The following is an 11,341-nucleotide window of genomic DNA, read 5'->3' as shown; positions in this document are numbered from 1 at the left end:
AAACTCAAAATTCCAATCCGATGAGGATTCTCCAAAATTGAGGATACACACCCAATATCGTTCTTCCAAACCAATTCCTTTAACTTGAGAGATGAATAAGAAAGAGTTTTCGTAAAGGAATCGAGCCTTGAAAACCCTAGAATCTTATACCCAATAAGAAATCCACTGTTTTTACTCCGGCGAGAAATCATATTTTGGACGAACTTTGGAAACGAATATCTTAGGCTACAATCCATGAAAAAGGTATGAAATCAATCCCTAGCTCTTGCGTGTAAAACCCTCTTTAAGTTTCATAAAGAAATCGAGGGGAGAAACGGTGTGATCGGAGTTGGGGAGGGCAAGTTCCAGACGGTGGCACAAACGATCGTGCGAGTCTTTTTCTCGTCTGGAGGAAGAAGACTATGATGTGGCCGGTTCAGTTGAATCGGCCATGTCAACCCAAACTTGACCTTCCCTCAGTTTTTCTCAATTTTAACCCCTTTCTAAACGGGTCTCATGAAAAACCTTATGGTTCCAGAAACTAGACACAATAAGGAGTAAGTGGAAAGATTTGAGGTAATATGGGTACCAGAAGTTCAAGAACAAAGATCCCGAACGTCGACAACGAGGTAAGTAGCCACCTTGGACTTTTTATTAAGAAATGCTTGTAGGAATCACTTGGATTTCCATATGAACCCTAAAACAAGAATGAAAGCAGAAAGAATGATCCAACAAGGAGGTTGGACCATATTAGCAAGTGTAGTAAATGTAAAAGGGAAAGTGAAGACCTTGGATACGGTACCCACCGTGAATATATTTTCAAATATTTTCGCAGAAGATTTACCAGGGATACCCCATTCCCGAGCCGTATATTTTGGTATAGAACTTGAGTTGGAAACTTGACCTATTTATAAAGTACCTTACCTTATGGAACTAGCGGAATTAAAGAAACTTAAGGTGCAATTACAATACTTACTTGACAAAGGCTTCATCCGCCCTAGCATATCTTCTTGGGGTACCCGGTGCTATTTTTTAATAAGAAAGATGGCTCGATGCGTCTATGCATTGACTATAGAGAATTAAACAAGACGACGATAAAGAACAAGTATCCACTCCCTCGTATTGAAAATTTGTTCGACTAGCTCAGAGAAGCAACATTATTCTCCAAGATAAATCATCAGTCAGGGTACCACCATATTAAGATAAAGAAAGGATGTGCGAAAGACAACATACAAAACCAGATACATCCACTACGAGTTTTTGGTGATGTCATTTGGTCTCACTAATGCTCCAACGGTATTCATGGAGTTAATGAATTGAGTATTCAAGAAGTGTCTCAACACATTTGTCATCGTGTTTATAGACGACATCCTAGTGTACTCAAAGACGGATCAAGAACACTAAAAACACATTCGAAAAGTCCTAACCATTTTGAGAGAGAACAAGTTATATGCTAAATTCTCTAAGTGTGAATTTTGGCTACGACAAGTCTCATTTTTAGGACACGTGGTGTCGAAAGATAGAATCTCTGTAGACCCCACCAAGATTGAAGTGCCCACTAAGTGGGATTGCTCAACTACAGTTATTGAGGTATACAGTTTTCTAAGGTTAGCGGGACACTACCAGCAATTATTGCAAGACTTTGCTAGAATAGCCTTATCTCCTGCACAATTGATGAAAAAGGGTGTTCCGTTTGTATGAAGCGATGCTTGTGAGGAAATTTTTCAAGACGTGAAACCAAGGTTAGTGTCAACCCTAGTGCTTATAGTACCCCTGAGAGCTCAGAGGGATATGTGATATAGAATGATGTTCGTAAGAAGGGACTATTATGTGTGTTGATGAAACATGGTAATGTATGCGTCCCATCAATTGAACGACCATGTGAAGAACTACGCTACACACGGCTAAGAGTTGGTCGCGGTAGTGTGCACATAAAATCTAGAGACACTCTCTGTATGGAGAAAAGACTCAAATTTATACCTACCACAAGAATTTGAAGTCTTTATTCACTAAAAAAAAATTGGATATAAGACAACAAATATGGTTAGAGTTGGTAAAAGATTACGACATAGACATTCAGTACCACCCTGGATAAGTAAATGTGTTCTTCAATGCGCTAAGTTGGAAAATAGTACACTCGTCGGCCCTCATCACTAGAGAGTCACAACTGCAGGCGGATTTCGAACGAGCCAACATAGTTATAGTAACTGAAGAAGTTGCATTTCAGATGGCTCAACAAAGAGGATATGAGTCACAACAAGAGGATCCTAGCTTAGATAAGATTTTTGAGTCATCTAACATCGGGTCAAGTGGATAGTTTCTCCAATCTACAGATGGTGGACTACTATTTCAAGAACAACGGTGTGTTCCAGTAGAGGAGGAACTAAGGAACAAAATACTAATTAAAGATCACAATTTGTCGTTTTCTATGCATCCAGATGGTACGAAGATGTACAAGACTTCAAACATTATTTCTAGTGGTGATGTTGACTTCTGGCAAAACATCGACGAAAAACAAACGGCCGAAGAAAGTTTCTTCGAAGAAATAATAGAGGAAAGTAAAAAGAGAGAGGGAGAGAATTTGCTGGAGACCAGATGACCAGATGTTTATTTTTCATTCAGTTGAATTCTTTAAATAACAAACCTAATTACAAAAATAGAAAGAGTGGGGGAAAACTTTGCCCAAAGTTAGCCAAAAATGGCACAGATCCTACTATTTTCCACGGTAATTTTGATTTATTGGCAAAGAGGCGAAGAAATGGATTCATCATTCAATTTGAATCACTTTCCGGCCAAATTTAAGCTCTTCCATTAAGCTTGAATTCAGAAATTTAAAAGGTAAAAACAACTTAACTAAATTTAAGGACCAAAACTTTTATTTAATAATCTCCTTCTAAAAGGTGCGCTATATCTACCTTATTATTTGAACTCCGATCTTTGAGCATAGTTCTTCAAATTTTACCCACGTCAGGGACTTGGTGAAAATGTCTCCAAGTTGTTCCTCTGTTTGGATGAAATCAATCTTGATGAGTCCTCATTCTGCACATTCTCGAATATAGTGGAATCTGATTTCTATGTGCTTGCTCCGGTCATGCAAAACTGGATTTTTTATCAGGGAGATCGTAGCTTTGTTGTCCACGTATAGCATTGGTGGATCGCTTTCTCTCCCGATGAGTTCTTCCATTAGTCGCACAAGTCAGACCCCCTGTGTTGCTGCCATCGAAGCGGCGATGTATTCTGCTTTGCAAGAAGACAAAGCAACTGCCTTCTGTTTTGTTGATTGCCAGCAGATCGCGCCACCTGAGAGGAAGTAGATCATTCCGCTGGTGCTCTTACGATCATCAACGTCACCGCCCATGTCACTATCATTATAGCCGACTAGCTTGAGTTTCTCATTTCCTCTCCCTGCGCAGTATCTTACACCCCAGCCTCAGGATGCGCTTGACAGCCACTAGATGCTCCTCCCTAGGTGCTTCCATAAACCTACTCACATATCCAACATAATAAGCAAGATCAGGACGAGTGTTTACCAGATAGAGCGAGATGTCGGTAGAATTCTGTTGCACTTCGATGCCGAGGTAGTAGCTGAGTGTCACAATCATAGTATGAAGAGAGTAGGTTGTGACCCTCACGCCATGACAAGCAAAGGGGCGTCCCTCAAGAGACGCCCCATCCGACCATATGCGGGCCAACATAGAAGAATGCCATGATGCGATCGAGGAGGACGATGCATCATCCAACACACTACCACGCAAAGTGGGTATTGAAGATATATGTTGAGACATAAGCATATCAGAGACATCAACATAGACATGAAGGACAAGATAGGCTTGTTGAAGGGCCAGGTAGGGCCCCGGGCCTTACCTCAAAAGTCGGAGTTTCAGAAGGAATTTGGGCATGCGGTTCGGGAGTTAAGTCCGTCCATATGAAATATGAATGCTCGACAAGTTTGGTGTCAATCGAACATTGGACGGACAATGCACGACACCGTATGACACCTCACCAAAGTCATGTCTACACCTAGTAGAATGAAAATGGCTCAAAATGTACTATAGGGGGTACCATGGTGTTAGCTCTCCACCACCCCTGGGTCCTTTGGCCTAAGTGAGCTACCCTGTGGCACATACGTGTGTCACAATGTGGGCGAGCGTGCCGAGACGAGTGTCTCGGGCGACTTCCTTTGAAATGGGTTTTTGAAGGACAGTACCAGACGGCATGGGTGTGCCGGTATTGTGCCCTAGCCCGCGTGTTGGAGGTTGCTACATACACTCGCTATCCGGAACGATATCTGTAAATGACTCGGCATGGGCACGGGAGGGCCTATGCCTCGGTAGAACCCGGATGGATGGATGTTCAGGAAGTTCCGATGAGATGAACGACACGCGGGCCCATTCTTGATGGCATGACCGAATGAGTTATGATGGCCGACGACATCCCGAGACTCTGGATGGCGCCAAGACATATGGACCCTATCGAAGGGGATCGAGATGACAAGATGAGATGCGACGTTATATTGAGAGACCTTGGCCCGAGTAGAGGCAAGGTCGAGCCAAATGAGTTGGTCTAGCGTAGAGGCAAGTCGGATGTGTCGCAGATGATTGAACATACACGCACAGGTGATGTATGTGGTTGAACAAGCTTAGATTCCGCACAAGCGATGTTCGATTGGCGAAGAGAAACCTCGCCTAAGGTCCGACGAAGCCACAAAGTCGGGGCAAAAAATACATATGGGGCTTAATTCCCCTTAAGGCTAGTCGTGAGCGTGTATAGATCACGACGCCGCACGGTCAAGAAGGTAGGACTGTGACACTGAGCACGCCGAGATCGCTCATCTTGAAGTTCTTTGTCATCTCCTTCTTGAACATTCCGAGGACTTCCATGTCGCCTCTAGTGATTATGAGGTCGTCGACGTACACTCCCACGATCAATCGTTGCTTGCCATGGTCGTGCGTGTACATGCCATGCTCAAAGGAACAACGCTTAAGCTTCAGTGACAGTAGGGTATTGTCGAGCTTTGCGTTCCAGGCACGTGGGGCTTGTCGAAGCCCGTAAAGTGCCTTGCGCAGTACCTTACCGGAGTTGTCGTTGTCCAGGAAGCCAGGTGGCTGTCGGACGTAGACGTGTCGAGCTTCGCGTTCCAGGCACGTGGGGCTTGTCGAAGCCCGTAGAGTGCCTTGCGCAGTACCTTACCGGAGTTATCATTGTCCAGGAAGCCAGGTGGCTGTTGGACGTAGACGGTCTCCTTCAGCTCTCCGTTAAGGAAAGCTGCCGCAATTGCCAGCAAAAGACGGATGGATTGAACCTTGCCACCGATAAAGTAGTAGTTGCACAGCAAAAGACGGATGGGTACTATACAGTGATGGTCGTCGTCTCCCTGATCCGGTCAACAACAACTCGAAGCTCAAGCCTACCCGAGCTATTCAACTTGACTGTTGATAAGATTGACTCTTCTGTAATGATATACCACCGATCGCTTCAACCTGGCTCTAATATCACTTGTTGACTTCTGGCAAAACGTCGACGAAAAACAAAAGATAGAAGAAAGTTTCTTCGAAGAAATAATAGCGGAAAGTAAATAACAAACCTAATTACAAAAATAGAAAGAGTGGCGAAAACTTCACCCAAAGTTACCAAAAAATGGCCGGCCAAATTTACGCTCTTCCATTAGCGTGAATTCAGAAATCTAAAAGGTCAAAACAACTTAACTAAATTTAAGGACCATAGCTTTTATTTAATAGGCGAAATATGAAAAAGGACATAACAAAATTCGTGAGTACGTGCCTAGTATGTCAACAGGTAAAAGCCCCTATTACAGAGGATGGCATGATTGTTTCAACCCCTTAATGTGCTATAATGGAAGTGGGAGAATAATGAACTTCATCGTAGGCCTACCTAGAACATTTAAGGGATATATAGTAATCTGAGTGATCATTGACAGACTGAAAAAGTTGGCACATTTTCTACTAGATAAGGCGGCGTATATATTGGATAATAAGACTCAACTATATGTGAAAGAGATTATAAGATTGCATGGGTCCAGTGTCAATAATGTCAGATCAAGACCCACATTTTATGTGGGCATTTTTGTTGAAATAAACTTAAAAATCCTAAATGTTAACTTTATTTAATTTGTTAGGAAATTTAATTTGAAAAGTTAGGGAAAGAAAAGAGTGGAATGATGGTAGGTTTATGGGTGTCTCTCTCCTACCTATTATTATTAGAGTTAAAACTTATAAATACCTAATATTATTATTGTACGGTAAGAGCAAAAAGAGAGCATAAGAGAGCAAGAGAGAAAAGAAATATAGAGCAATAGAAAAGGCTTTTTGATAAAATCAGCGTTCTTTGCTTCTTGTTTCTCCTCTCTCGACATCTCCTTCACAAATACGTGAGTAGTATTTTCACAAAGTGGTATCGGAGCATTCTATCATTAGTGTGTGTGAGATTTACTTCACAAATTAGTGAGATTTATTTCAACAAATTGGTATCAATGCCAATGGCGAATGTGATGGGTCAAATGTCGTTACCACGATTAACTAAGACAAACTACGAGAATTGGAGCATCCAAATGAAAGCACTTCTCGGTTCTCAAGATGCATGGGAGGTGGTTGAATAAGGTTTCAAAGAACCAAAAAATATCATGGGATATACGACGGCACAAAACAAGACGTTAAAAGAATTGCGATCAGAGGATAAGACAACATTATACATGTTGTTCGAACTGTTGACGAGTCGGGCTTTGAGAAGATTGCTAGTGCAACTACTTCAAAAGAAGCATGGGACACTTTAGAAAAAATGTTCAAAAGAACCAACTGAGTCAAGCAAGTGCGTCTCCGAACTCTTCATGGCGAGTTAGAGAGCATGAAGATGAAGGATTCAGAAAATGTATCTGACTACGTATAAACTGTGGTAAACCAACTAAATCGAAACGAAGAAATGTTACCCGAGACACGGGTTGTGGAGAAGATCTTGAGGTCATTAACCAACAACTTCGATAATGTTGTATGTGCGATAGAAGAGTCAAACCTAGCGACGTTCACGATTGATGAGCTTGCCGGTTCTCTCGAGGAACACGAGCAATGTAAGAAGAAGAAGGAGGAAACACTTGATCAAGCACTTCAAACTAAAGCATCAATAAAAAATGAAAAGGTGCTCTACTCTCAAAATTTTCAAGGTAGAGGTCGTAGAAGTCGTGGAAATGGTCGAGGTGGTCAAGGTAGCAGAAATGAAGCATTATAAGGAGAAGAGACAGTCGAGCCAAGGAAATTGGTGTGGAAGAGGACGCAGTCGAGGATATTATTCCAACATTCAGTGCTATAAAGGTCAAAAATATGATCACTATACGAATGATTGTAACTCCAACAAATGTTACAATTGTGGTAGAGTGGGCCATATTGCAAAAGATTGTCAAGCCGGAAAAAGGGTGGAAGGAGCAACCAACCTAGCCTTGGAAGACGTAACAAATGAAGGTCTTCTCTTGATTGCTCAAGATGAAGATAACATCAACAACGATACTCTGTGGTACCTCGACTCAGGGGCAAGCAACCATATGTGCGGTCACAAGTACCTATTCAAAGAGATGCAAAAGACTGAAGATGGTCATGTGTCATTTAGAGATGCGTCAAAGGTGGAGGTCAATGGTACGATACATTTCTTGTAAAAGAATGGTGTAATGGGATCAATCCAAGATGTTTATTATGCACCAGACCTCAAGACCAACATATTGAGTATGGGGCAACTCACAGAGAAGGTTACTCTATATTCTTAAAAGACCGCATGCTACACCTGAAGGATAAGCAAGGGCGTTTGGTTGCTTGAGTCGAGATAGGAAGAAATCAGATCTACAAACTGAATTTAAGAAGCATACTAGAAAAGTGTTTACGAGTCGTCGTAGAAGACAAGGCATCACTGTGGCATCTCTGCTTTGGTCACCTATATCATGGCGACCTAAAGGAGTTAGCAAAGAAGAATATGGTGACTGGGCTACCCAACATGGACCTTGAAGGAAAATTTTGTGAAGAATGCGTGCTCAGCAAGCATGCGAGAACCTCAATCAAAAAAAGGCTGAATTTTGTGCTAAACAATCTCTCGAGTTGATTCATACATATATATGTGGACCAATTACCCCCGAGTCTTTCAGCGGAAAGAGGTATTTCATTTCCTTTATCGATGATTACTCACGAAAAAACTTGGGCTTGTTGAAGTTTTTCCTTGGGTTGGAGGTTAAGCAAAGAGAGACGAGTATCTTTATCTCACAGGAGAAATATGCAAAAGAGATTTTGAAGAAGTACAAGATGAAAAATTGCAACCCGGTATCAACACCAATAGAACCAGGTGCAGAACTCTCAAAGTACGATGAAGGAGAATGAATAGATGCAAATAGGTATCGGAGCCTAGTAGGAAGCCTTCGCTATCTTACATGCACAATGCTAGATCTTTCACTAAGTGTCGTCATTATAAGCCGGTTCATGGTGGAGCCGATTTATTCACATTGGAAGGCATTGAAGCGAGTCCTATGGTACATCCAAGGAACGGTGTCACTTGGGTTATTATACTCAAAAACAGAAGATTACAAATTAGTTGGTTACTCTAACGGTGATTGGTGCGGAGACATAGACGATTGGAAAAGTACATCGGGTAATGTATTCTTCATGGGCAACACAACATTTACTTGGCTTTCAAAGAAACAATTGATCATGACACTCTCGACGTGTGAAGCTGAGTATGTGGCAGCATCTTGATGTGTGTGTCACGCGATATGGCTCAGAAATTTGTTGAGCAAGATGGAGCTAAAGCAACGAGGTGTAACCATGATTCAAATCAGCAATTGAGTTGGCAAAGAACCCAGTGAACCATGAAAGAAGCAAACACATTGACGTTCAATTTCACTTTATCCGAGATCATGTGAAGGAAGGAAGTGTGGAATTGCTACCGAAAGTACTTTTTGACAAATACAAGAAGATGATTGACATGATAGATGGTAGGAGCATTTAAGTTTATGGGGGAGTTTTGTTGAAATAAACTTAAAAATGCTAAACGTTAACTTTTAGTTAATTTGTTAGGAAAGTTAATTTGAAAAGTCAAGTGAAAGAAAAAAGCCAAAGTTGAAAAGTCAAGTGAAAGAAAAAAGCCAAAGCCTTTGTATGAATGATAGTAGGTTTTTGGGTGTCTCTCGTACCTATTATCAGAGTTAGAAAACATAAAAATATCTAATCATTTTCTTGTAAAGTCAGAGCAAAAAGAGAGCAAAAGAGAAGAAATATAGAGCAATAGAAAAGACTTTTTGATAAAATAAGTGTTCTTTGTCTCCTTGTCTCTCCTCTCTTGACATCTCTTTCACAAATACACGAGTAGTATTTTCACAAAGTGGTGAAGCGTTCTATCGTTAGTGTGTGTGAGATTTACTTCACAGATTAGTGAGATTTATTTTAACAATTTTGGAACGAACTCCAACATACTAGGAGCCGGGATTCTAAACCGCATCTCATAGAATTTGCATACAACAATAGTTTTCAAGTAATTATTGAAATGACTTAAGATTCGAGCATAAGGGAAAACTAAGTCCTCCCTTCATCAGGCGTTTTGAAATTCTAGAATGAATTAGTCTAGTAGCATCTAGACTAGCCCTGTCACCCTCCCTCTCAAGTGTACATAATGTGTTCCATGTGTCAATGCCCAGGAAATATATGGCAGACCCTACTCACATGATAGATTATGAGCTCCTTCAGGTTGACAAGAACTTGAGTTACGAAAAGAAACCTATAAGGATCTTAACTCGTGTGGTGAAAGCCTTACGTACCATGGATATTGTCTTTGTCAAAGTACTATGGTGTAACCACGAAACAGAAGAGTCCAGGTGAGAACGGAAAGATGAGATAAGAGAGAAATTATAAGGACCGAGCTGACTCGTTGACTCAAAAAGGCGGGTAAATTTTTTTCACGAAATAAAACAAAGGAATTTAAAACATTATATTTACATTATATCAAAATAGAGTTTATACATAAATATTTAAAACACAATATACTAGTTAAAACACAAAATAAGGAACGGACACAAAACACTTTAAGACAAAAGGGTTGAGGACGATGGGTGAGGTTAGTCTATGGCACCTGCAATAGAGTCCGCTCCTGACCTCGACCAACCCTTATCACCTGAAAAAAAAAAAATAGAAAATAAGTAATGAGTACAAGACTCAATAAATAGCCTACTTATCCAAAAGTGACTTAAAAATTTAACATCCTTGTCCCTAACAATTATTCTAGGGATTCCATGTAATCTTACTACTTCCCTAAAATAAGTTGGCAACCTGTTTTGCATTATTGGTCTTGTTGCAAGCTATAAAATGAGTCATTTTACTAAATGTCTACCACAACAAGAATACTATTTTTACCCTTTTTGTGTGTGGCAAACCAAGAACAACATCCATAAATATGTAATTCCAAGGTTCGTTAGGTACGTCCAAAAGAGTATACAATCCATTTGGTTGTGATCTTGATTTAGTTTCTTTAAATTTAAAATATTAGCTACAAAAATTATGAACATCGTGCTTCATCTTCGACTAAAAGAAGTGTTTCTGCAGCATATGATAAGTTTTATTAATCCTAAAATTTCCCATTAAGCCACGACCATGTGCTTCCTTTAGAAGCAAATCTCTTTTAGAGAATTTAAGAATACAAAGCTTACTTTTCTTAAATAAAAATTAATGAAACACATAATAATCATCCAAAGTTTTTTTTTTTTTTTTTTTTTTTGCAAGACAAGATGCATAAATAGTTCAAAAGTTTTGGACATCTCTATATAATTTTTTTACGGTTAACAGGTAACAAGCTCTCGGGTTGCCAAAGTTAGTTTTTCTTCCTTTGTCATTTATGCATTTACATAGGTTTCTTGATAGTTATCTTTAATCTCCTTAGAATGATAGTTTTTTTTATAGATTTTATCTTCTTTGCCCTGAATGACTCGCACGCCCAAAGAAAGTTAACATTTTTTTTTTTGTAGATAAATTAGGGAGATTTTGATGTGGTTAAGAATGCTAATTCAGCGTATTAAGAGGCTAATTACACTTGGTACATACTCGGTTGCGAATAGTGAAAATTTCAATCTCTTTTGATGTATGTTGTCATAGAGTTATCTTGTTCATCCTCATTTGCATGTATTTGATTTAATTTAATGGTTGTGCACCTTCTCATGCAACCCCATGCCAAAGCACCACCACAAAGGAAATTTTTTTGAAAAAAAAAAAAAAAAAAACAAAATCAATCCCATAAAATTTACCATCACTCTAAAGAAAGAAATTTACATGGAAAAGAAAATTGAAAACAAATGTCATGGTGCAGTTTGTATAAAAGGGATAAGTTTGAA

General features: G+C 39.9%; 1 long non-coding RNA gene across 1 annotated transcript in view; it reads left to right on the top strand.

The window, feature by feature from the left end:
- Window positions 1-3,659: 3,659 nt before the first annotated feature.
- The window catches only part of LOC111498553, a 16,673-nt gene continuing 8,991 nt past the window's right edge, over window positions 3,660-11,341 (top strand). The window contains exons 1-2 of the long non-coding RNA XR_002720798.1: window positions 3,660-3,739; window positions 10,316-10,326. This is a non-coding gene — a long non-coding RNA (uncharacterized LOC111498553). The remainder of the gene's footprint in view (window positions 3,740-10,315; window positions 10,327-11,341) is intronic.

Source organism: Cucurbita maxima, unplaced genomic scaffold (genome assembly GCF_002738345.1).
Source record: "Cucurbita maxima cultivar Rimu unplaced genomic scaffold, Cmax_1.0 Cma_Scf00025, whole genome shotgun sequence".
Taxonomy (NCBI): Eukaryota; Viridiplantae; Streptophyta; class Magnoliopsida; order Cucurbitales; family Cucurbitaceae; genus Cucurbita; species Cucurbita maxima.
Note: the sequence above shows the minus strand (reverse complement) of the source record. Positions and strands in the feature narration are given on the sequence as shown.